The 26,675-nt window shown below is 43.1% G+C and overlaps 1 protein-coding gene across 2 annotated transcripts in view; it reads left to right on the top strand.

Moving 5' to 3' along the window:
• Nucleotides 1–2,533: 2,533 nt before the first annotated feature.
• sema6a (sema domain, transmembrane domain (TM), and cytoplasmic domain, (semaphorin) 6A) overlaps nt 2,534–26,675 on the top strand; it is a 100,818-nt gene continuing 76,676 nt past the window's right edge. For both annotated transcript variants that reach the window (XM_071483300.1, XM_071483302.1), the window contains exon 1: nt 2,534–2,880. The gene's annotated coding sequence lies outside the window, so the exon portion shown is untranslated. The remainder of the gene's footprint in view (nt 2,881–26,675) is intronic.

Genomic DNA, 26,675 nt, shown 5'->3' with positions numbered 1-26,675 from the left:
GGAGTATTTTCATCATATGCCACTTTATACATACAATTATACATACTCAGAGCACTGGAATAACAATGTGATAATAGCCTATATTATAATGTATTCATCATAATGCCCATTTTTCTGCTGAAGGAGAACATTAAGTTTGATATTTAAAGCACATTTTTCTGCTGATACTTATGTACTTTTACTGAAGTGGGATTTTGAATGCAGGGTTTTTACTTGTAATAAAGTATGTTTACATTAGCGTATTGGTACTTTAAATCAGCCAAAGAATCTGAATACTGCTTCCACTACTGGTGAGGCTGTGACAGTGGGAAAGGAAAGGAAGAGGGGTGAGGTGTCAGAATCACAGGAAATTGTGCAACTGCATGTTGTTACAAAGATTTTAACGCTGCATGCTGTGAAGGTAAAGGTGGGCACAGTTTCTTTAGTGTCTTTGCAGGCCAGCGCAAGGGTGTGAATTAGCTGTAGGACATTTGTAGACGCCAATGAAATCAGCAGAAGAAAAGTGACGTTTTAGATTATGCTCAAGGTATTGGAGAGAAAAAAGCTCAAGCCTGGAGCTGAGCTGAGTCCCTGAAGAATTGCTGCTGTCCCAGTCCACGATGTGATGGTTGCTCTGCCTCTGCTCCACACACAGAGTCCTAATGTGCCTGGCACAACTTTAGCAAGATAAGCAAGATACGCTCTGACATGAGCATATTTCCAAAGTTCAAACTAACTGGTGTGTATCCTGACATTATTGAGCTCAAATTATACCCTGCCCGCCTCCCACACTTTGCAACACTTGCACTACAAAGTGTGTGTGAGAGAGTGAGAGAGAGCCGGTGAGACAGAGAGGGAGAGAGATTAAAGAATGTAAAGATGGAGTTAGAGTGTGTGAAATGAGGCTGGTGTGTAGTTTGTTTTGGTTAGAGGCTTACAGCATTTGCATGACTATCGATGTTAGCACATCAAGATGCTTCTCTCATCCGACTCTGTGCCTTCTATCCATAATGATTCACCTGCATGTGTCAACAGCACACAGCGAATTTGCACTCAAACACTCCACTCACACAACATCTTAATGAACTCTAACAAGACCACTGTACATTATACTGTATTGCTGAGACGTACAGTATGATGTACAAGCGCGCTCTGAGCAGTTAATGGCCTTGCAAATGTGTGTATTTGCATATGTTTTAACCACATTTTAACTCTAGTCTGTTTATAATAATGTGTTTTTAAACAAACAGGTTGAGTTGCATGATAGTAAATGAGTTTTGTTTTTGAAGCAAATTAAATGATAACAGATTACGCAAGGGTTGGCAGATATGGGTGCGTTACTTTACATTAAAGAAGGGTGGTATAGTGTTTGGCATGGAGCCTGTGGAGGCAGTACTGTACTGAGCTCTTACAGTAATAACACAGCAATAGTGGCTGACAGGCTACTTACTCAGGAGCACAATTACACACACACACACACACACACACACACAGACCTACACACACACTACTGCTTTTACAGGTGGCCTGTTATTATATAATGACAGGCCCAAAGCCTCACACACAGTAGATGTGTCCCTCATGTGCAAGTAGTTAAATTTGTGTTCTGTGGCAGGTTTGCAGATTCTGATGTGTAAATGTGTGTGTGTGTGTGTGTGTGTGTGTGTGTGTGTGTGTGTGAGAGAGAGAGAGAGAGAGAGAGAGAAACTGAAAGTATGTAGAGGTCCCTGACATCAGATTGCAGCCTCAATGTACCATAAATTTAAGCAACAACTTTTTGAACTTTGTCATTGTTTTCAGCCTTCACCTGATGGCCCCTCTGATTAGATCAGGGCCAAGTGAAGTGACGGCCCATTTGCAAAAACCCAGTGACTGTAAAAAGATACAGCATGTGCTTATTTGTGCATACGCGAGTGCCAGACTGGGACCAGGAGGGACCACCGGGGAAGTAAGGGCGGTCCTGGGACCAGACACCAGACACAAGACAGATCTTAAACCTTATCTTATCACATTCGCATGGACTGTGCGCAACAACAAAAAAACAAAAACCAAAAACCAAAAACGCAGAAAGTGAGGTGATGCGGTTGGCATGAGGGAAGACCTGCATCCTTATTGTGTCTTCAAAATTACCAGTGCGTTTTCATGACACAGAGCCAGTGGAGCGGCCTACATGGCTACAAAACGCCACTTAATCTCATTTGAATTTCTAACTAACATTTTCCTATTTTTTTAAAATTTTTTTTATTTTTTTTCCCTTCCTGTGTCAAAACTATTAATAGCGCTCAGGCTTTCTCCCTCTCCAACGCGCATTCTTATGAAATGTCGCTGCGTAAAAATAGAAATACAGTTGTCCATAACTGGCACCCATTGACACAATAGCTCCCCGTTCTAGAGACGTAGCTCCTCCCTACAGTATGTATGTGTGAGGGAGCGTGTGTGTGTGTGTGTGTGTGTGTGTGTGTGTGTGTAGCGGGTGGGTGACAGCTGGGCTCGCTGCGCTCCGCTCCAGTCTGGTAAGAAGCTTCATCTCCAAATAGGATGACCGTCGGCTTTTGTGGAAGGGACTGCGTTCAGCTCCGTAGCTAGTGCTGGGACACCCGGTTGGTTCCGTCCGTTCAGCTTACCTGAGGGGAGTTTAAAAGCCACACCGTCGCTTTTTGTGTGTGTGTGTGTGTGTGTGTGTGTGTGTCTCTCTAGTGTGGATTTCTGATGGATATTCCGATTTGAGGAGGTGTGATTTGACCGCGGCATGTAACAAAAAGAAGCGCAAGAGAAAAGTAGCGCTCGTATTGTTATTCTGAAACGGGCGCCGTCTGAACCGCTTTGAGAGCCGCGTCTCATGGATTACTAAAGGACAGAGCTGTGTAACCACTGCGAGGCACATCCATTCATGAGCTGAAGGTAAGATGTCTTTGTTTATTTCAAACTTTAGGTGCGCTCATAGCCTGTACCAGTCTTTCTCCAGCCCCGGAGGCTTGTTTTCTGGTACAGCCAGGCTGCCGGGCGACAAGTGCACAAGCTTCACGGGGTTACTTTATCAACTTGGAGCGATTCCTCGTATTATTAAAGCCTTTTTTTTTTTTTTTTTTTTTTTTTTTTTAATAAAGTTATAAAAAACAGAAAGTGCCTGTATTTCCAATTCAAATTAGAACTGCGATGCTTTCCCTTGGGAAATTACCTTCTTCTCGATATAAACAGACCACAATTTCGTGCGTAATCCCTCAGATGCTGTTTTGCCATATAGATTAAAGAAGTGTCAGGCTCGGAGGACCTATTGCAGACCACACTGAGCCGAGACACAAGCGAAAACAGTGCCAGTATCATTCCGGGTAGCAGGTACACGGACGCTACGCCAAAAAGGAAATGTGCTTGTGGGAACTTGCAGGACTCGGACCGACTGTTGTCCTCCGGCTAACGGCGCTTTTTTACATTTCAACCTCGCTGAGTCTGAGAAGATGTGATACAGCAGCTACAGCCAGAAAAAACTACCAGATGTAGATCTGAAATAAAAAAGAAAAATAGCAGGAGTTATAGGAGCCTAATAATAAACACATTCATATCTGGTTTTATTATTAAAACGCACGAACAGGGACGTGCTTGCTCCATTATTGCAGAGCATGATGGGGGTTTTCATTTGCCATTTATTTTCACGATTGAAGGTTTAGTGTGAGAGCAGAAATTTACATGTAGAGTTATGATTCAACCTGTGTTTACAATCTCCCTCTCGATTTGAATCCTTTCTTCAAAACTCTGGCCTGAATTACAGAGACTAGATGCAAATTCATTACCACTCATTTTACGTGCAGTTTTTTTTTTTTTTTTTTATTGTTCTCAATTGGGAGAGACCTATCCTCTCTGTGTCACACACACACACACACACACACACACTGGCTGAAGGGTGTGATCAGGGATTTCAAGCTACCAGGAGATGGAGTGGTCACTATTACTCCGGTCGAAAAGATCAATCAAATGTTTGTAATTCTAACCAGGAGACAAAATTGCAGAAGTGGATTTGCCATTAAATGAAGTGCTGCTGCTTTAACAAGCTGGGAGAAGAGATAGAGGCCTCACTAACCACATCCAGCAGCCTGACTGCCAACACCCAGTTACTCCCAGTGCTCTCCTTCTCCTCTCTTCTCCCCCAGTGTGGAAGACCACCCCCCACCCTCCCACCTCGCCCCAGAGGCACTGGGAAAAGCTGGAAAAAGGATTTGGGCAACTCTAAATGTAGGTTATAGATAAGGAAATGTGCAAAGGTGATGAGAGAAATGGGTGAATACAAGGAGGCCACAGCAGAAACGCACCTCCTGTCAGCTGATTTTCAGCAGTGGCACATGGTGTTTTGGAAACATGATTCTTGTATCAACCTTTAAAAAAAAAAAAAAAGAAGAAAGAGAAAAAAGAAATGTTTCATGCCAGCTCTAAGTGGAAAGGCTTTTGTATTTCCTTTCCTTAAATCGCTGGAAAAAATTGGTTCTCCTGTGTGTTGCTTGTTTTGTTTTTTCATCTGTTACCTTATTTATGGTTTAGTTATGTTTTTTTTGTTTTTGCAGTCAGTATACATACTGTGCTGGGGATTACACATAGATCTTGTATGCGCAATAGCAGAATGTTTTACCATTTTACCACTGCCCCTCCTGCAACATTAGCCTCAAGGCATTCATATGTCCCGGAGGCATTTTTTGGAGATGTTGCACGGGCTGTAAATCCCACCATACTGTTTTATGAAGGCTACAACACCACAAGCCCGAGTGATAATCCTGTCATTAACACTGTATACATGTGGACATGTTGTGGTGCTGATACATGAATTACAGCATGATTTACCTTTGTGACAGCAGCCTGCCTGTTCTCTTCCTGGGGAGGCAGAATAGAGCAGAGCGACCTTAGTTGTTGCTTGTATTTGGAGCAATTCTCCGCGGAGAGTTTGATCTGCCGATCCCCTCACAACAGCAATGGGGATGGCATTGTGTGTGACTGATGTGAATTTGTCACACTGTATGTGTGTGCGTGCGTGCGTGCGCGCGTGCGCACGTGCGTGTGTGTGAGAGAGGAAGAGAGAGGCAGAGAGGGAGGAAGAAAGATAGAGAGAGTTAGTATTTACCTTTGCCAGTTAAGACAAATGCAGTTGCAGTCTGAGTGTTTTAGGTCTGAATAATTGATAAATGGCTTCCCTGTTCAAATGAATTGGCCTTCCATTATAAACAATGAGACCGGTCAGCTGCTGTTAACCACAGGTCCTCGTTCAGTCAGTGTCAATACGTAGTATTCAATAGTGTGTGTATTTATGCATATTTTATAAAAGCCATGCTTTATTGATGCACGTCCTTGGTGTGTGGGCTGGTGCTTTATTTTTATTTATTTTTTCAATTAGAGTGTGAGAAAGCATCAAACCCCTCTCACTCATCTGCCGCTTGATTTATTGATGCTTAACCCATTTTCCAGATTTCACAGCCTTCTAAATCGCTGCTGCTTCAATTACACTGCCTTAACGCTGAATCTGCTCCAGCAGCAGAACGTTAAAAAAGTATAATCATGAGCTTGCGTATATGTTTTAGCTCATTTTGTTTTAGAAATACAGGTCATCATAATCAGAGGCACTTGTATTTGAATGGAACCATCCTTCACTGATGCTGCACGGCGCATTTGCTGATTTTTAGCTGCGCTCAAGTTGGCTGTTCAGATTTAGTGGGAGTCTGTTGTGATTCAGAAGGTGACAAGAAACAGGAAGATACTGCAACCTGCTATAATAAATTACACAACTCCTCCTCTGTATAAACATTTTCTGTGGAACCCTCTGCTGCTCCATTGCTCTCAATTGTTTTGGTTATGATTTTCTGGACCATCTGAAGCTGAACTCATTATTTGACAAATGCCTCTCATTTTATCGAAGAAAACCTACTGAATGACATTATACAGGATGAGAGGAGATGGCAGCAGGCCTGTGTCTAATTTTCCATGTATCTCCTTTGTTTATATACTTGATTTTCCAAAGAACCTGCAGTTTATTTGCTCACTACCCCCTATCCTTTCAAGTTAAGTTGGAACCTATCGCCCACTGTTTACAGGCGATGATAAATGATATTCAGTGGACTATAGGGATCTAATATATCTCACAGCGCAGTATGGTTCATTGTGCTCTAGTCACAGCATGGCTCATTGAAAATGTAATCACTCGCTAATCACTTTCTTCAGCGTGTTGGTCCATGTTCGCTCTCACACATACACGCGTGGACGCATGGCGTTCCACTTTCCACGTTTAACTGTGTCGTTCTAACTGGCTGCTTTCTCCCACTTAGCCTTAACCCTTCCGGCTCCTCATAAATGACTGTGCAGTACAGCCACTGAATTAACCGTCCATGTGTTAAACATTTTTCATACTCGTTACATTAGCATAATTGATTGAGCGTGTTTTATGTGCCAAGAAAGCCAGAGGCATGAAAGGACCAAGCAAAAGGCTTATTTTGGGCTGGGCGCAGTTGGCAGAACTGGCTGAATGTCTGTTGGTGTATTGGCTGTTGGTCCTTGGCAAAGCTTTGTTGTTGGAAATTACGTGAATTAGAAAGTGATAGCCAGCCCATCTAAGAGAAGATTGTTGAGGAGCCAAACTTTGTCACTTGCGTGTCAAACAATAAAAGGCATCAACAGAAACATTAACCTCAGCTTATAACATCTGCTTTGCCCTTATGGAAATTTTATATTTTAAATACTTAGTCCATGCGACATTAACATGCGGTAATACCTTTGTCATAGCTGACTTTGGTCTTCTGTCATTACTCAAATGGAAAGGAAATGCATTTGCATGGATAATCCAAAGGCGGCAGGGCTTTGTGTGATTTCCTGGAAGGTGGATGAATGACTGGCCTTGAAATAAGTCAAGTCTTGTACTACAGATCAAATGATGTTAATTGTGGTTAATTGCAAAAAAAAAACAATGTCCTAGTTCCCGTCCCGCTGTTGTGCTTTTACAGGTGAGAGCAGCCAGCTGTGAGTCATGGAGACAGTCGCAATCTGTTAAGACTCATTAGGGCCGCATCCGCTGCTGTGGCTTGTGGTTATTTCTGTGGTTAGGTTGTTTGTTGGCAGCCAATAAGGAGGTATGTGTCATGTGGATGTTAAGCAGCAGAGGAACTCTGCCGCCTCTTCGTTTGCTCCTTTAGCCCTAACTCTGCCTATAACTCACTGTATCTCTTTGAGCTGTGTATGTCAGACCCTTTCCCATTTTCTGTGCGGGTAGTACCACAAAGCACTGAGGGTGGTTAATGTGTGTGTGTTGGTTGGGGTGGTGGTGGTGGTGGGGTGTGAGTGTGTGTACTTAGTGTGTACACTCTTGTGACAGTGCATGCATGTGTGCGTGGTGTTGTTCGAGTGCATCTGTCCCTCCTCCCCAGGCCCCAGCGATTGGCACTGCATCTCTCATCTATTAATCATAGAGAGCGCTTTCTCTCTCATTCCGTTGCCATAGTTTCAGGACCTGAGACAGTGTTGGGGCGCCTGGCTGCCTGGAGAGAGGAGAAGTGAGAGGAAGAGGAGGAGGAGGAGAGAGGAGAGGAGGGAAGGAAAGGACAGAGGTGTGACTGTGGAGAAAAGGAGGAAATGATATAAACAGTGTAGCGAGGGGAAGGCGGAACAATTGAAACCGAGCAGAGGAGGAAAGAGGGGAAGTGATTGAAAGAGCAATGGCAGGCTTATGCACCGAGCAGGTCCTCACACCATGGATGAGTGTGCTTCAAGAACCAAAATGGATTCCATTTTTATCTCAGCAGTGAACCCAATATCTCCTTCTGTGCATGAATCTTTTCATCAGTCTCTCTCTCTCTCTCTCTTTCTCTCTCTCTCACACACACACACACACACACACACACACACACACACACACACACATATATATGTAAACTCTGCTATCTGCATCCTAAAGAGAGCAAAAGAATATTTTCACAGTAGGCATCATCTTGTGAATAGCATGTTCATGGGGCTGGTGCATCTCCAGTGTGTTACAGTGCATTGGCTGGCTGTTATTTCACCTTGCTTTACAATGGAAAAACCTTCCACTCAGCTGAGATGGAAGATGGGCCAGGGCCTCCTGTTTCATGCTCAGTTGGATGTTTTGATGGTAAATCATGCTGAATTCATGTGTTATTCAATGATGGATTACTACGGAAAGCGACCGCTATGGAAATTTCCAAGGCAGGGAATACTTCTTGCTATCAGGCCTTGTCTCTCTGTCTCTGTCTCTTTGTATTTATCTGTCTGTCCTTCTCTCTTTCTTCCTTTTCCTGTCCTGTTTTCTTTCTCTCTACCTCAAAATTTTCTTCCCCCTGTGCAGAAGGAATACCGAACATGTGCTGTTACTTTGAGAGAAGCAGTTCTTGTTTTGGCTGTAGGCTTTGTACCTCCCATATGACCTCATAATCTCATTTGGGTCTTTTAATGGCTAACCATGCACTAATGTGGTGGTTGTATTATCGCCTTGTCTCATCATATCATACTGCACTTGTGAGCTTTTCCAATGGGAGTTTTTGGAGAACAGGCAAGTGGCAGCACTGTAATCACGGGATTCTCAGCACGCACAACCACCTTTAGCTCAAATGCATGTACACAAAGCTCATGTACAAACACATGTACGTACACACACAATCACGCACCAGGGCAGTCTTTTTTAACGTAAGTAAGAAAGAAGAGGAATAAAGAAAGCTTGTCATTATTACAGTGGTGCACACAGTTAGTGCCAATGGGCATGAACCCAAGAATACCTGATTGTAGAGTGCACTGTGTAATTCTCCCTTCACCATGTATGGACTTTGTGCAGGGGGATAACCATTAAGGAACAGAGGGACAAAGGAGGAAGTGAGAGGGTGCGTTTGCTCTTTGTGCTGATGCCACCGAGGTGCTTTTGTGCCTTTGAAGTGATGGGATTGCAGGTGACATCATAGCGGTCGCATTCTCAGGTGCAGCAGGTGAATTAATCCACGTGGGGGATGGGGTAAAGGTGCATGTGTGTGTGTGCAAATCCGTTGTTTTAATGCTCTTGAGTGTCTCTGGAGGCAGGCATGCATGGCTGTGTGTGTGTGTGTGTGTGGACATGCGTGTGGGTGTGTGTGCATCAGTCATCAAAGCAGAGGAAAGCCAGTGTGTAAGGTGATCTGTATGCTCATGGCAGAGCAGCAGTCATACTCTCCCAGAGGCTATAAGCCTCGCTGAATGTGGAACAAGCAGCTTCTTCTTCCAAAGCCCCACTGCTGGTTTCCACGCGCGTGCCAAACAAGCATGGACAGATTTTGTTTATTATCCATGTTTCTGGATTTCCTCAACAGTAACATTTCTGTTTGAATGGCCTGTCAGCGGCTATATAGTTTCACATAACCTAATATTTCTTCCTTATCCCATGATACAAACATTTATCAGCTGACCCTAAACCTGGCGGGACAACCTCATCTCTAATAAGCGTCGACTGATATCCTAGACAGCGAGTAATTTGTAACAACCAGCCTTAGCTCATCTGTGGCACTGATGATGATGATAGATTGCTGCAATTGGACCTGGGTGAATATTAATTATTTCCAGGTGACTGGTAAATCTTTATAATGACCTGTAGTTATTCTGAAACATAAACATGAAATGAGATGAGGAAAGACTTTTACACTCAACCGTATAGAAGCAATCTAAACAATTTAGATGTAGTTTGTGGATAAAAATCACTAATATGTGAAATTGCATAAGCAATATTATTTTAGTGTATATTCACAGTGCTTCACAGCAAATAGAAAAATACAGACTACATGTGTTTCCTCTGAGTTTGCCTCAAACCTTGTTAAGAAATCTGGCTTCTCCTGGTCACAGTTGCTGGCAGACTACAAGTGATTCCCCTGAGGGTCCTCTATTTCAGAATCCAATCAGGCAGAACTCGGAACAATATTACCTCTGTGTGTGTGTGTACATTTATTACATAGCTAATGAACAAATTGCAGCCATGTGGCATGGTCTGGTGGCGTGGCTGATGAAAAAAGAAACACACACAGACTCACACACACACACACACACACACACACCACACACACTCTCCAGTCCCCAGCCACCGTATTCCCCCTTTTCACCACGATACTCACACATGTACACACACACACATGCACACACACACACACACACACGCCCAACCACAAGGCCCCCAGTGTTCTTGGCCTGTCTGCCCATCAGCTCATGCAGAGCGCTGGGCTGGGAGTACTTATCATCACTCTGCTGAGTGGAGGCCTCACAAAGGCCCACTCACATCACACACACACATACACACATGCACACAATTCAGTCAGCACAGGGAGACTGCTCAGTGTAGCCAGGGCCGCTGGACTGATTAAATGTATGGTGTCACAGCAGCTGGGACTGACACCGGGAGGAAGAAAGTCTGATAGTCAAATGGAAACCTGCAGGTAGACAGGTAGAGAGACAACAGTATCGCCACTGAGCTATATTTAAATACTTAATTTGCTTTGCCAAATACCTCATGGAAGAACTGTAACTGCTGCCTGAATTATATTTGCTGACAATGTTTTTACAAACCAGAAGAGATAACATCCTTAGTCTACACAGAGTTCACAGGAAGGAGGCCAAGGTGAATGTTCTGTAGCTCATGTGTTGTTATGTTTAGGCGGCTAAAACACTTGGTTCAAGTTGTGGATTTGCTTTAGCGAGAAAGTCAAACTGCTCCTTTAGTCATGCTTTAGCTGCCAATATGGGATACAATACTTTCGGTGTGAACATTTTGCGCTTGCATGGAGCAGTTTGCAAATATCAGTATATTTCTTCAAAACATATTCATTAATGCAAATTAGCTGTTAATGAATTTAATTTGTAGGAGACGGGAGGAAACATTTAGGCAAAGACACAGGCCGGAAAAACGACTAACAGACAGACAGTCTCCGTCTCCAAATGAATTCTCATGAAAAGAAATAATATTTCACCTTGCCCCCATTCATGCCCCTTTAATCTGGACAAAAGATGCTCTCTATGTGGGCAGGTAATCAGGCAAGCAGGTTGATAGGCTGGAAGATAGACAAGCTGTGAGGCAGGAAAAGAGAAGTTGTGCCTTGCATGATAATGTATTCATTCTTTCCTTTCTCTGATAATGTTCACAGCATGCTTGGCTTGATTCATTCATTACAGTCTACTGGGGGGCTTTTTTTTTTTTTTTTTTTTTAAACATTATTTGTTAAAAAGCCTTGCGTTTTTCAACCTCTTAAGGTTTTGATTGTGTGTTGACTTGATTATCCACGAGGTGATTGCTTCTGCTTCAGTTTGTGGAAGTGTCTGTGGTTATGTGCATGCATCTGAACCAGTGTCTTGTTTGTGTACGTATGCACACCTGCCTAAAGTGGAGTGTGTAGAGAATGAGAATTCTGCAATGAGGCCTATTTTAGTCTCCGAGTAGTTTGGTTTGATTGGCCAGTGCAGAGGCTGCATACTGAAATGCTGTGTCTTTTGATCTACTATCCTCAACTAATCTGGGACTGTCTCATCTGCTTCACCGATAAGTTCTTTGTATTTGTTTCTTGTGGGATCTGTTTAATTTCATCCAAATAGCTGACAAATCCTCTGTTTATTGATTGTGGTATTATCCAGCAGTTGAACCCTTGATTATTTAATTGGGTTTAGAGTCTGAGTGAGGAGTCATGGCTATGTGCCCAGCTCCTCAGAAGAGGGTTTGATGAGTCAAAACTGGTCAGACATCATCACAGGGTATTATTCCTGTTTTTGGGAGAGTTTTTTTTAGAGCTGTGTTGTGTTTTCTCAGTATTAAATCCTGTTTGCATTAGGCTTTAAGCTGCTGCTCTCAGCTGTTTGACAGGTAGGAAAAACAGACGACAGCCAATTCATTAGTCACCCCCTCTTTAGTTTCTCTCTTCTTCCCTTTCTTTCTGTGTGTTTGTGTCAGAGTACATGTGAGCTAACACTGAGTGCCTCTATGTAGTAATGCTAGCTAGTCTAGTAATGCTAGCCTGGTAATTAGATAGGAACACAGGATGGCAGGTGAGACTATCTAGACCCAGTATCTGTAAATCATTTACATGGCGTAGCTGACTCTTTTACAACTTTGAACACCTTACTTTATTTCCTAAAGTGATATTTTGTCTTTTGTTTTTAATTCATATCCCTATCAGGGGATCGTAGAACGCTTTTCTGCAGTTTTTAAACCTGTATTTCATGGTTAACTATATTGAGAATTAGGAGACCACAAGCTTTTAAAGTTTTGGAACATTACTTTTTCAGTAGGTCCTCAGTGACGCAGTTATTAGAAAGAGTTGTGTTGCTATTCTCTGAGTGTTTTCAACACATGGCTCCACTACCTGGTCGCCATATTGAGTTTACACTGCAAAGTTACAGTACGTTACATCACCACATATGACAACAAAGAAATCAGACAGCAAGAAAAGGAGGTGGGGTGAGTCTTTGGAGTTTCGGCTCTGACCTAGATAAGATTCGGGGTTTTGGAGTGTTGAGCTGATCCTGCGGTGTAGGCCTATTGTTGTCATTCAGTCTGTACCTGACTTTGATCTTCATCCTTCCCCTGTGTTGTGGTGGATTTGTGTCCCTGTTCGGTCCTGTGAGGTGCAGTCATCCAGGGCCAGCTGAATTCCCTGTAGCTGACTGGTTGATTGTTGCAGACTCTATCTAGAACAAACAGGTTTTCATGTAGCCAGCCGATAAGATGGGACATGGTGGTGTGTTCACACTGGCGCCGCTGCAGCAGTCATTTGTATCACACATTAACAGGTGAAGGTCTTAGTGTGTTAGTCTGTGTGTGTGTGCCTTTGTGTTAGTCAAGCTGTCTGACTCTGCGTGGCCTAGACTTCAGTAAATGAACAGTCACAGATAGCACAGACGACTTGAACAAAGATATTTGATGTCATTACAACACTGTGAAGAATGAGGATGTGGTCAGCAATAATTGGATCATTTGTGAAGCTCACAAGTCTGCACACTCCTTACATGTACCTGCATGCCCTCGCGTGCACTCAAGCATGCACAAACAAACATAAACATCTAAATTCAATAAAGCAAGCCCTAGAGCCAATAAACCTGTGACAGCTGAGCAATGGAAGGTTCAAAATACAACAGCTTCGAAGTACATCCTATAGTAGAAGTGCTAAAGGACTTTGCGCGTAACAGCTGTTATGCAGCACATATTGACCATAATTTTGTACAACATATGTGATGCAGTTGCAGTTGTGCTCTATAGGCTCAAGAAAGAATGTGAAATGCTTTTGTAAGAATAGTAGGGAAGTCATTTTAGCTCTATGGACAAGCGTGGTATTTAGATTTCACAGAGGAAACTCATAATTCCCCCCTTTTTAAATATTAGAATAGTTCATATTTTATTCTGGACCATGAGATATGGTGATTATGGAGGCGAGACCACTTCGGGGGTTTTCAGCTATTTTCATTTCCACTTTACACCAGCGTCTCAGTCTTGTTTAGAGTGATTGTCTGTAAGAAGCAGCCTACAAGGCCTCAATTACCTGGGGAGGCTTTATTTCTTACCTCCACCGCTTGCGTAATAAGGTGTGACTGTCTGTTTGAGTGCACTCATTGCCTGTCCCACCCTGGAGGCAGTCAGATAGTTATTCCTTCATCACGGTGATTTCCATGCTTGTAACACTGGACTAATTACTATAGTAAATGCTGCCTGTGCTGTGACTACAGCATCAACTGAATGGAGGGGGTGAGCACAGGGGAGACGCATTTAATTAATTGATTATTATTTGGAATCCTTTGCGAATGATAGGAGTTGGTCTGACATAACAGAGGGAGAGTGGTGCTATTTTTATCCAAAGCACCTGACCAGATAGCAACGGGGTGGATTTTTAGCATGGGTGAATAAGTCTGGAACCAGTTAACATGCTGTTAGAGAGTTAGAGTGTGCAAACCTTTGATAGGTACGAGGATGTAGTGACAGTGCTTCACTCAATTTAGGATAAAGTCTCCCTTTCTGTTCTGAGTGTCCTGAGTGATTTCTCATCCACTTCTCATCCTTAATTCCTTGTGCCACTATATTGAGATTAAATAAAGATTGTGGTTGGGGGGGGGGTATCGATTTTAGCGGCTAAAACGTTAGACGATTCTCAAGAGCTTTTTATAGCCATTAGCAATGGTTATTCATTCTCTGGGATGCATTGTATTACGTCTAAGGAGCACGTAGGAGCGGATGGTGAGATTGTAATCAATGGAGGCATTAAGAAGTTTTTGCCCCGCGTGTCTTCCCTCATGAATGACCACTGCCTTCCCCTTTTAGACAAAACCTCCCCTGTCATGAGTTAAGCTCATGGTTCAAATGTGCCCAAGTATCGTCATCATATGATGTGGTCATAAGAGTGCAGTAACAAAACCATAGTGGGAAGGTTAGTCATAGGAACAGCTTGCTGACTACAGTAGGCCTGCCATATGTCCCAAGTAAACAGAGCTAAAAGGAGATATTATTCACAGTGGGATGTAATGAGGAGCTGAATGCAGAGAAAAAAGGGGAGGACGCGACAAGTGAGGAGGCTTTGGTTACCCTTTTAACTGATAGCTATCTCTCAAATGGACAGAGAGAGGAGCGCACCTGTATTGCAGCCATTTGTATAAGAGGACAAATAGTGTATTTTATTACCTGGCGGATGATGGAACTTTATCTGACTCTGAGGGATTTTATGGTGGAGTTTGATGAACAAATATGTTAGAGAGATAACAAGCTTTAGACAAGCTTTTATGGCAGTGTGACGGTTATAGCTGGAAATTCTAGATGATGCGCGGACAAAAGTGCACACACATTCATGCATATACTACACACACTCTGGCATGCAAGTATGCGCACACAAGCAAACATATATCATAGATATAGCCTCTCAATGTCACGCATACATCCACAGCTACTCAGAAGCACACATCGCCTCAGGGTGAAGACACGCTATGCTATGGGCTGGGTTTCGTATGCGTCCCTCTCTGGTTTCTGCTATCAGGGTTTTGGGCTGGGTTCTGTGTATCAAGTGTCCGTAGGTTGGACATGTGCAGGGAGTCAGATGACTCTGTGGTCAGATGAAGATCTGATCTGTGAGAAGCCTGACTCAGGTTTTCTTTGTTTTGTTGGGGTCATATGCTTGCAATGAAATCATTAGAACGAGGTTGGCTGGGTTTGTATGGACTAAAACTGAAACATCTAATGGATTTATCAATTAAGCGATCAACAGGAAATGAATTGGCAACCTCTTTTTTGGTAATCGGTGAATCATCTCCGTCATTAATTTAAGCAAAAATGTAAGCAAGCAAACACTTGCTGGTTTCAGCTTCTCAGTAAGGAGGGCGTGATGCTGCTCTTTGCCTTAAATGATGGTGAACTGAACCTCTTTGGCTCTGATAACACAAAATATTTCATCACCTCGGGCCCTTGAAAATTACAGTGAACATTTTTCACTAATTGCTGACACTTTACAGACAAAAGGATGAATTAGATAATTAAGGAAAGAAACTTCACATTATTCCAGAATGAAATAATTGCTTGCAGCCTTGGTATGGACACAACGCCATTATTGTAATGAACAGTTGCAAATATACTGTATTGTGTACTGTATAATGGAAATTGGTCAACTGTCCCAACTATCTACTATCATTTACTTAGTTTACTTTCTTAGATTTGTCAGATATTTACTGAATTGAAAAAAAAAAAAACTACTGAAGTTATTCATTACATAAACAGTTTCTAAACTGAATTCCCAGAAAATGTCCTGCATCATGACAAATACTCTTGATAAAAAGTAACATTCCCAGAAGATCTGAACAATTTTGTCCTTGACTAGTGCTACAGTTGTATCTAAAATTGAATGGTTCGGTCACATAGAGTCTAGTAAACCTCACACATTAAACACAAACAGCAGATTTCTCTGGCTTGATGTTTTTTGGCACCAGTGTTCCCTACAACTTAACTGGGAGCGCTACAACAAGGTGTGTTACAATATTGCTGCATAATATAAAACGTTGTCACACCATCTGTTGTTTCCAAGTTCTTTCAGTTACAATATGTTCCTGAGTTTGAACATCAAAGTGTGGCCAAACTAAGAACACCGAGTCATGTTTTCTAACAGCACGACTACTTGCTCAATTACAGGTTTTGGCAGCGTTGTGAATATAGCATTACTCTCTCATTGTGATGTGATGAAAAGACATGTCACAGTTAGCGTAGGTACTAGCTCTGATTGCAGGGTGTACGCTGTGCTTTCTGTATCGAGACGCGCTATAGATCTGATTTTTCATGTTCAAACAAAGAAGAACATGATTCCATTGAGCGTCGTTGAGTGTTCAATCGAACCTATCCGATTGTGTTTCTGCCCACCCACCCTGCAGGCCAGAGGATATAAGCCATAGTGGTCGATCACAAAGAGCCATTCAACAAGACTTCCTCTCCAAAACAGATCAAATGTATAGATAAGACAAACAAACTCGTGTTGGGTGCCCCAACAAATCATATGATATTTCCCCCTTGTTCCCTGTTTCAGTTGATGTGGCTGTTTGGCTGAATGTATAGCAGGTCTGTTCTCTAAGCCTTGAAGGTATAGAGATGCAGAGAAAAAGTATCAGGTTGTGAGAAAAGCTAATTTACCTGCCTGCAGGATGTAAATATCCAGATTTGTAACCACAGGAAATATCACTGACAATTGCAGTGTGTCCTTGTGCACATACAGATGTTGATCAGGAAAGACAAGACAGGGAAATTTCACAAGATCTCTGGTAATAAGCAATTATTTCTGTGCTGGATATAAATGGAAAATTAAATGACACGTTAATTTTTATCTAGTTTCTGCTGTTCTGGTCAACTTTTTTTTCTGTTGTTGTCTCTTCAGCTACTGTATGGTGGCTCATGCTAATTACCCAGTTCTTTCTCTATTTACTCTCAACAAACCACATCAGTTCCTGTGCATAAGAGGACGTTTCCAAGAAAAGTCCACTGGGTCCTTAGAAAAGCAAATGGAAAAGCTTTCATTAACAGATGAATCAGATAAAACTGCTGTAGTAGCAAAACAAGCATTTATTTCCATGAAAATGTCTGAAACGAATTTAGGAAAGAATAAAGAAAAAAGAGTCATAAGTACCAATTCTCTTCCTTTGGAAGATTTCAGTTGTTGACATGCTGTAAGATTTGGAGTTTTTCTGTGAGGAGGATGTGGATGAGGAGGAGAGAAGAGACGTGAATCCTCCTTTGGTGGAGGTTGGCCTCTCAAGTGCACAGTATGGTGCTCTTGTAGTTGAAAGCGTGTGCATGTTTTTCAGTGAACATGTGCGCGAGTAAATGTACATCAAAGTTTTTGTTTCATGTGTTTTCTCTCTGCTTATGCCCTCCCCGCTGCGAGCCTGTGTGTACTTAGGTGTGCGCGAGCGAGCGTCTTTGCTGCTCTGTCGACCCCCTACGAAGTAAATATTGCAGCGCTGGGAAAGCAGGACCAGGCCAGAGCAGCTGAGGTAAAAAAAGGGCAGACAACCTGCACACAGACCCTTCTTTATACCTCATTAATAACACAGTTCCACGAAGGACAGCCTGAGGCCAGAGAAGGTCTGTCAAGGTAGTTCATTGTGCGGTAGGAAGTGAGTTGTTCATATGGTAATAGCTGCTGGAGCGGGTTCCTTCAAAGCCCGTTTGTTTTAGTGAAAGTTGTAGTCACTCATTGAAGGGGGACTGGATGGAATGTGACAGGGTGCACTGCTGTTTAGTTACTGTAGCTTAATTGACCCTGAGAAAGGCGAGCCGAGGCGGGGGAAGGAGGGGGAGGAGGGGGAGGAGGAGGGTGAGTGCAGAAAGAAGTTGAGGAAGAGGAAAAGGGAGGGCAAGAGAAACAGACAGAGCGGGGGGGGGGGGGGGGGGGTTGGGGCAGAGAGGAAAAATTTACAGAGACAGAGGGAAAAGAAAAGAAAAGAGAGGATGCTTCATTATGGCAGAAGCAGCTCTCCACTGGAATCTGCTTATCTGTTTAGTCAACAGGAAAAGTCTTATTGGTGAATGCACTTCACGATGAGATGGATTCCTCTGAAGTCTCTTCTACTAATGAGGCAACTTGTCCAGAATCATCATCTTTCTAATTATTTACTTCATTTTTATTTACTGTTCCATTTGTGGTTTTTCTATTTATTACATGCTGATCTGCTGTTTTATTTTCTGGGTCAGGGAAAAGCTGAGTCTTGTCTTTTCTCATTAAGCTACATTAAGACTACAGTCAAAGAGATGTTGTAGCTCTGTGGGGAAGCATATGGGGAAGGTTTCTGCAAAATAAGGTTTTCTTCACCTACGTGGATTAATGTAGCGTAGAGTGGAGTAGGTTTAATGTCTCCCATGGGCTCGCAAACAACAACCAATAGTAACAAATGCATAAAATACAGTAATGCATAAATGCAAAAGATATACAAGTACACAACACCCCTGTAACTGTCACCAAAACCATTTTAGAGAAAGCAGCCAGAGGGGGAAGCCATGAGCGAGGGAACACTGTGACACACAAAACAACAACAAAAAATACCTTCACACTGTGACCACAAATCGTCTCCTCAAATGATCTTCCTCACAGGAGGGAAACCTTTTGTGGTCACGTCCATGTACAATTAAAGAGGAACTGAGAACAGATTAGCAATGTTTTGGTATTTTCCTGCAAACAAATGATGGATGTGTAGGTGCCTCCTGATAAAACCCTGTCACAAAAGTCAGTAGAAACCCACCCCTCCCCAAAATACAGATGTTATAATTCATAGATGTCCCCTAAATGCCTCACATGCAGACTATAATAGTCAGCAGTTGTCACTGCAAAATGTGCCAATGTGAGGGGCCACTGGGGGGACTTTTTCTCCTTGGGAACCTGAAGCATTTGCCTGGCTTGCCTCTCCTGATAGTGCTCCTCTGTCTACGAAAGGCAGAACCTCTGTCCTGATGGAAACAAACTGATAACATACTGACCTCCTGTACAGAGGGTGCTGATAACTTGAGTGGTGACCACATGACTTTGGCGCTGCCGTTGTTTCAGGAACCAGACTTGAACATTTGCAAATTTGACTGTTCACCCTGGTAAATGAGCTCAGATTAATCAAACTTTAATCTTATGTGCGCTCAGGCTCAGCGGCGGCAGGATTTGTCCCCTCAGAAGAGGAGGCTTTGATAATACTTTATTTGTCTTAGCTTTCCTATTCATTGTCAAGCTGTTTCTTTTTTTAAAGAACACAATGTGTTAAGTGGACAGAGATATTCTGTGTGTGTGTGTACCTGGAGTGGCTGGGTGGGTGGGTGTTTGATTGTCTGACATTCCCCTGAAGCCATTACTAGGTAGGTCTAAGCTGACAGATGTGATGGATGATGACACAGGCGCACCGCACACGCACCCACAGACACAACCATACACACACAATACACACTCACAGACTTATTGTGGATGTGCTGCATCGCCACCTTACACCCTGATCTTTTACTCAAACGATCACGTAAACACTGGTTCAAAAAAAGACGGGCAAGGCCACAGACGCAGACGGAGCGAGTCAGATAGTCAGCCTTGTCCCATTTTTCTCCTCGGTACGAAATCTCTCTTTTGTCTCTACTCTACCCAGAGGCCACGAGCTAATCAAAAACGTAGAGACCTCTGCAGACCTTGGTCAGCTTCCCCATTATTTGGGTTAAAGCTGAGCTGCAATCAGTGAAGCTATTTTAAGACGCCGGCTGCTGCTTGCCCTGTACTTCCTATATCTCTCAGTGGGAACACAGAGTCATTGATCTATTGCCTAGCAGCCCTCCTGCACCCACCTTCCTCTCAGTTAGAACCCACAAAGCATATCCACCCTGCAGCTCTCACCTTCAGATGGCATACCAGTGATACTGTGAAGAAATAAAATATCAATGTTGAAGAGGACCAGCTGAAAATGCTTTAAGTGACACCATCAACCTCACATCACAACAACCTCTTCAAAGTAGTTTCTGCTTTGTTTTGTGTTGCGCAGCGGTTATGAATTGTAGTTCATAAATTATAAACCTGGAGACCCTTGCTCTGTGTGGTGTTTGGGAGTAGAAAAATATTCCTCAGGTATGTGAACTGAAACAAAGATAAAATGTTGCCCAACTCTCCAGCTAAGCATTATATAGCCTGGCTGAGCTCTACCACAGGTGGTGACGATGAAGCAAAAGAGCGTGGGTGCCTCTCTGTGAGAGTAGTTATTTTTCCGTTTCAGTTTTTTTGTTTCGGTGTCACAGCTATTTAGAGGGCAGTGTTTGCCTGTTTTTTTTTTTTTAATTTATTTTATTTTTTTTATGTAATGACTTTTTGAAGTAGATCATTTAACTGAAGAGTGACTGCACACCTTTCCTGTTTTGGATAAGCCTCTACAGTGCTGGGGATTTGGAGCTGTGTCCGTGGAAATTACTCCGTGAAATTACTGATTACTTCATACATTTCAGGAAAGATCTGGCTAAATGATTCTTTAGAAATGTCACAATATTGTTTGCTTGACAGAGGGCTATTTGATATATTTTTAAATAGTTATTTGACCAGGTATGAGGACATTGTGCAAACCTCACTTGCTCTAGCTTGTCAGGACTCAGCTCAGTGACATTGGACAGGAGGGTGTGCAGCAGCAGAAAGGATTGCTGGAGAAAACTCGTGTCCACAAATATCCCACATTCATCTTCCTGTCTCTGTGTCCGAACTCGGTTTCTCTCTGTTTCTGTTTCTCTTCTCTCCGTTATGTTCTCTGAACTCTCTGCCGATGGTCAGTCTAGAAGAGGGGAGAAAAGAAAACGGCACGTTTAATCCTGGAGTATGTTTGTGTTCGTATTAGTGTTCGTCAGTGTATTTAGTGAGGGTTAGTACCAAACTGTTTGAGTGCAGCTTGCACGCCTAATCTCTCATATAAAAAGTCAATAGAATATAACTGTTTTTCAGAGAGACAAGGAGACTTAAGGGATGTTTGAGTGTTGGAATAGTTGAAAGGCGTAGGCTCAGTAATACAGATGAAATCCTCTTGAGTCTGAGTCGAGATGTAATGACTCATGAAAGCATTTACCCAAACTGCAGGCAGAGAGAAATTTGCCTTTTCTGGAAATTCTATAAATGAATATCATCGGATGGCTTTCAAAAGCCCGTTTCAAAAACCCTTTTTTTTGCCTTTAAAGCTAAGAAAGCACCAATAAGCAGTGGGGGAGGGGATCGCTGAATTGATAATACAACTATTGAGACATCTCGTCACTGTGACATGTCTGTTGGCTCAGCAGCGATTGGGGTTGCTTGTTCGAAAATTCCCCCCTGCGCCTACTCAATCACCACTTTAGTTTACACAGCCTGTCCCACCGTCTGAGGTTCCTGCCGCAGACTCTCCTGCTATGTCTTTGTTTGTTTTTGTAATGGATTCCAAGTTGTTATTGTTGCTTATGTCACTTGGTGATTGATGGGAAAAATTCACCTTCTCTTAACCCCCCCTTACCCTCCTAAAGCCATCCTTGTATGCCTTCCAAGATGAACACACAGTGAGAAGAACAAGTTCCATCCTATTCCCCTGACAAACTGACTCACTGGCATCCGGATGCTCGCTTTTTGGGATCAGCGGGCCGTGCCTTTAAATCAAGAAGGAGACCTTCCTGAAAACAAGGTTGAATTTGTGTGGCTATGACAGTGTAGCCTCCAAAGGGAAGGGTGAGATTATATGCGTGGACGGTTTGGGGGTCCCTCTATTCATCGGCCATGTCACCCCATGGGGGAGGACTAATTGGTGGCCCCAAAGAGCCCCCTGTTTTGTCCCGGCTCCTCACAAAGGCATCGGGGTGCGGTCGCATAGAGGATGGGGGTGGAGGGAGGCAGCAGTGCGGATGGGGAGAAGAGCAGGTTTCCCATAGAATAGTTGGCTGGGATGAACAGGAGGGGGGCCTCGCCACTGGGTTGCAAGGGGACACGACACACTCATTCACTCACCCACTCACTCACTCATTCACACACATACACACACACACATATACTCTCAGTGGGGGATTCTGGTGCCAGTTGCTGGCCTCCTCTTCTACAAATGATCCAAGGCTGACCCACATAGTCAGCCATGTGTGAGGCTTCCCTTTATCCTGCAGCCCAGTTGAAACACTGAGTTATGGGTGTTCTCTGGTGCACCCTGCCTTCTCGGCTGGGACTGCACTGGGGCCCCATGTGGGCTGACATTGTTCACCCCGATCCAAGGACAATGAAGCTGTTGGCTGGGCCGCGAGAGAGGGACAGGGGGGAAAGATGGGTAGAAGAGAGAAAGAAAGAAAGAAAGACAGACAGACAGACAGACAGACAGACAGACAGACAGACAGAGAGAGAGAGAAATAGATTGAGATGGACAGAGTGAATAATGAGAGAGGAAGGGAATGGATGAGAGGTATAGATGGAGCGATAGAAAGTGTTGGGGGTGAGACAAAGAGAGATTGCATCTTTGGTTACAGAGGGGGAAGAGATAAGGAACTTAGATGACACAGGTGAGGGAAGGGTGAAAGATGGGAATGAGAGATAGAAAGAGTGAGGCAGTAAGACAGATGGCGAGACAGACAGCGAGCAAAGGACTCAGGCCAGTTTGAGTGAGTATTGATCGCAGTGTGTGCTGGGTGTCTTCAGCTGTCGTAGCTGGATCCAGAGCGAGGTCGTTAGTGTCTGCGAAGCATGGAGCCATGGACATTAGTGGCTCTTTAACAAACTCTGTATTGATTGGGACTTTAGAGGAAGACTTACATGTACACCAAGGGATAATGTCCTGTATGTAATTAGCACCATTGCTCCAATGGTGGAGTCAGTGACATTGCACAGGACATGAGGGCTGCAGGAAGGGGAAAACCATCAGCTACAATAATATATATTTTTTTTTAAGTAAAAGCTTAATTTCATAATTTTTCTCCCTGCTGTTTTTTTATGAGGCTTTTAGCCTCTTCACCCTCACTATTATTCGATCTAGATTCAGGCTTTTTATTTTGGTTAAAAGCAGCTGATGAAGCTAACACTAATACTTTATCTTAAATGCATAAAAAATGAGAGCTATGACTGTGTCATGGATCATTTAACTTGTCCCCATTCTCACATGGCTCCCATCGTTTCTCCCTCTCCATGTGACCGTGATTAGCGGCTGGCCTGGCTCTCAGAGACAGCAATTTAATTGACAAACGACTTTACCTAATCAAGTGATTGGGGTGATGATAACTGAGAGAAAGTGTCGCCTCATGTGCAGTGTAGCAGATCAAGCGCAGATGCAGTTAAACAGTGTGTGTTTTGAAATGCAGATGTTGCAGGGATTGCTGTTTTTACAATGGAGACCTGATAGAATAGGGTTAAAGCCACCTATGTATGTGTAGGGTCCTGGCACAGTCTCCAACACAGACACACATATCCACATACACTCACTGAATAAGATGTTTATATTACCCAAGACAAACAAATCCATGTGTCAGATCTATCTTTCTTGAAGTAGTCCCTCTGAGCTATTTGTTTTGACGTTTCGCGGCATTGGCATCCATAGATACAGATGAAAGATGGAGCTGAATCGAATGATAAAAGCTGCCGGGTTTCATCAGCAGTCCCTCAGGGAGCTGATGTATGTCAGCTGTCATGTTTTCAGGTATATCTACAAAGATCAAAAACCTGTTCATGTTGGACAGTAAAGACTTTATGGAAGTATAAGAAAGGATCTTCTGAAAGAGTTTTGTATCAAAGGCTGTGTTGCAGTTAATTGCTTGCAGCATTAAAGAATGTATGGCTAAATTTTCATTTACATGCTTTTGTGTGCGTCAGTCACTAGCAAGGACTTTTATGTTGTTTCATTGAAGTTCTTATTTTATTCTCGGCTCATATTCTTACTTTTCCCCAGCTTACCTCCAAACTCGACTTTTTTTTTTTTAACACAGGATCACATGGTTCTGACTCAGTCTGTGTATGTGAGGGTTTTTCGTTGATGAGCCTCCTCACATGCGTCTTCCAGCAGAAACGCACACACACATACACACAACGTTAAACTAGTAGCATGTCATCAAAAGCTTAGAATTAAGCGCTGTGTGTGCTTCTGGAACCCATTTTCGAGTGGGGTAAAACCACATGAAAGGTCTGCCCCTATCCTTCCGCCCATACCCCCATCCCTCCATTTTTTTCAAATCCCTGCTGCCTTCCCTCTGCTGCTGTTAGAAGATTAGACAACTTTACTAGATCTTATAATCAGAGATGTCAACCACAGATGAAAATGCCTGGCCAAATGCATTTTGATAGCTCCCAAGAAGTGGGAGACATATGCAGGTCATTACGCTTTTTCCCTCAAAGACAGCTGCTGCCTCTGGATCTCAAGACTCCCTGAAAGTCTCTGGCATAAATGCAAGGTAATTACCATATCAGAGATCAAGACTCTGGGCTCTGACACCACTTTTTCAATTACTCAGAAAGGTTGTTAAGATGCAAATTCAACAAAATGGCTGAAACCCCTAGAGAGGGATACAGTTTCACACCCAAAGCTGCTTCTTGAGTTTCTTAGCTCATCACATTTTGACAGACAATGAGAAGGAGAGGGAGAGGGAGAGGAAGAGATAGAGGTTGGGTGGGGTGATGCAGGCTATCTATAATTCATTCTTTTCGTTAGCGTGACAACTCAACATCTCATCTGAGCACAAATTTCATGCAGAAGCTCCTCATTCAGCCTCGATTCAGGTCTAATTTTGTGCTGATTGTGTTGACTGTGCATGTCTGGCACACGTTTTTTTTTTTTTTTCTTTTTCTTTGGTAGAACAGGAATTTTAATGTGTCCTCAGGATAAAGTAGCTCTCTCATGAAATATACACAAGAAAGTTTGTTTGTCCTGGAAAAAAAGATCTGTACCTTTCCTTTAAAACTTTTTTCTGGCCTCCAACTGTTTCTTTTACCACAACTTATGAAGTCATTTCGTCTAAACTGAATCTGTAAGTTTGTTCTTTAAATTGTAATATTTAGGTTCCTTGGAGGATATCATGTAACACATAAGAATGAATGCAATGTACTGTACATTTCTTGCCATAGTTATGCAAATCTGTGTTTCAGCACAGGCTCAGAGGAAATGACTCATTGTATATGTAAGGGAAAAATGATGCTGCAGAGAGAAATCACAGAGTTTATGTATTCATGACAAACTCAAAACAAACGAGGAAGACGCAAACGAGGTTAACTGCCTTACTGACCAACACTGACAATGCATAAAAGCCCAGTGCTCCTGCTGCTGTGGTGCTAGCAAAACATGAATGATACGGTCAATGAGTAAAACTGGCATAGCTTGTTTTTCTGCTGTTGAGTCATTTTACAGCCTCCTTGTGTTGAATAAAAGTAGCAAAAAAACATCTTCATCGTCTTCACATATTCAGAATGGACAATATATCTGTACCGTACTGGGTCTGTGTTTTTGGCTCACCAGGAAATGAATATGGATATAAGAAATGGCAGAGTAAGAGATAAAGGGAGATCTGGAGGAAATTAATAGAAACTGCAGCTGAAAGATGTGGAGGAGCAGCCTGGTTCGACTGGTGCTGCCAGGAACACTGGGAACAATGTGTGTGTGTGTGTGCATGTTTCTCTATGAGTGTGTGTGTGTGTGTGTGTGTGTGCCAGGGCCTGGAGGAGGGAAGTCTCTTGCTGAGGTCATGCCATGTAGGCCTCTCCACTGGGGCCCACCCTGCCTGGCAGCCACACACACACACACACACAGACACACACACAATGGGGCTAATGCCAGATAGAGACTTGAGGAGACTCCACTGCGCTGTGGTATAAATGGCTGTCTGTTAACTCTGTGTTGCCCTCATCATGATGGCCTCATGATGACGGAGCTCAATTGCGTTGGTATGGATGTATTTATGTGAGTGTGTGTGTATGAGCAGTGTGAGCAACTGAGCAGGGGAGAAAAACAAGGAGAGACAGCAAGACTTATAGAAACAGCGACATAAAGACCTTCATGTGCATTCATGTGCAATGTATTCATTCAGTGGGTGTATGTGTGTGTGTGGTTGTGTGTGTGTGTGTGTGTGTGTGTGTGTGGGTGTGTGTGTGTGGCCACACTCCCAGGGTATCCCTATGTACTGGTGTGCTGGAGTGTATCAACAGCATGTTTCTTCTCAGTGAACACTTATGGTGGGATGTCTTCATCCTGCGAAGGAGGAGGACTCCGACAGTTTCGAGGAAAGCACTGAAGGGCTTATGTAATAATCCATTAGGACTACATATTATGCACATATACATAAAGTTTGCTTGCTTTCCTATTGTTAGTGCCGTGCCCAATTTTTCCCTTGACAGTCTATACAGAGAATTCATGCATTATGCAGATCACACAAGAGGGCTGGTTTGCTGTGTGAGGGGAGAGAGGAAAGTATGACTCTGTTGTGAGTTATTATAGCACACACACGCCACAATGTTGTTTACACATTCTTATATATTCAGAAAGGAAAGGCAAGAGAAATGATTGGAGTCGTGTGTTTTTTACTTCTCCCATGCCTCCCTCCGTCTTTCATACTGCTTCTTAGAGTTAATAAAAACACTTTGGTGGCAAGCGGGGATTTATTTGCATTTCCATGCCATGCTTTTCCGTGCCAGTCTTTGTTTTCCTTTAAGTAAACACGAGTGTTTCCCGTGTGTAGCGCCCTTTCTTCCCTCGCCCCTACTGTCACTATCCCTTCCTCCCCCTTCTTCCCCCTCTCT

The sequence above is a fragment of the Trachinotus anak genome, unplaced genomic scaffold, assembly GCF_046630095.1.
Source record: "Trachinotus anak isolate AG129_WGS33_773 ecotype Australia unplaced genomic scaffold, CSIRO_AGI_Tana_v1 ptg000008l, whole genome shotgun sequence".
Lineage (NCBI taxonomy): Eukaryota > Metazoa > Chordata > Actinopteri > Carangiformes > Carangidae > Trachinotus > Trachinotus anak.
This window is presented reverse-complemented; position numbering and strand designations above follow the sequence as displayed.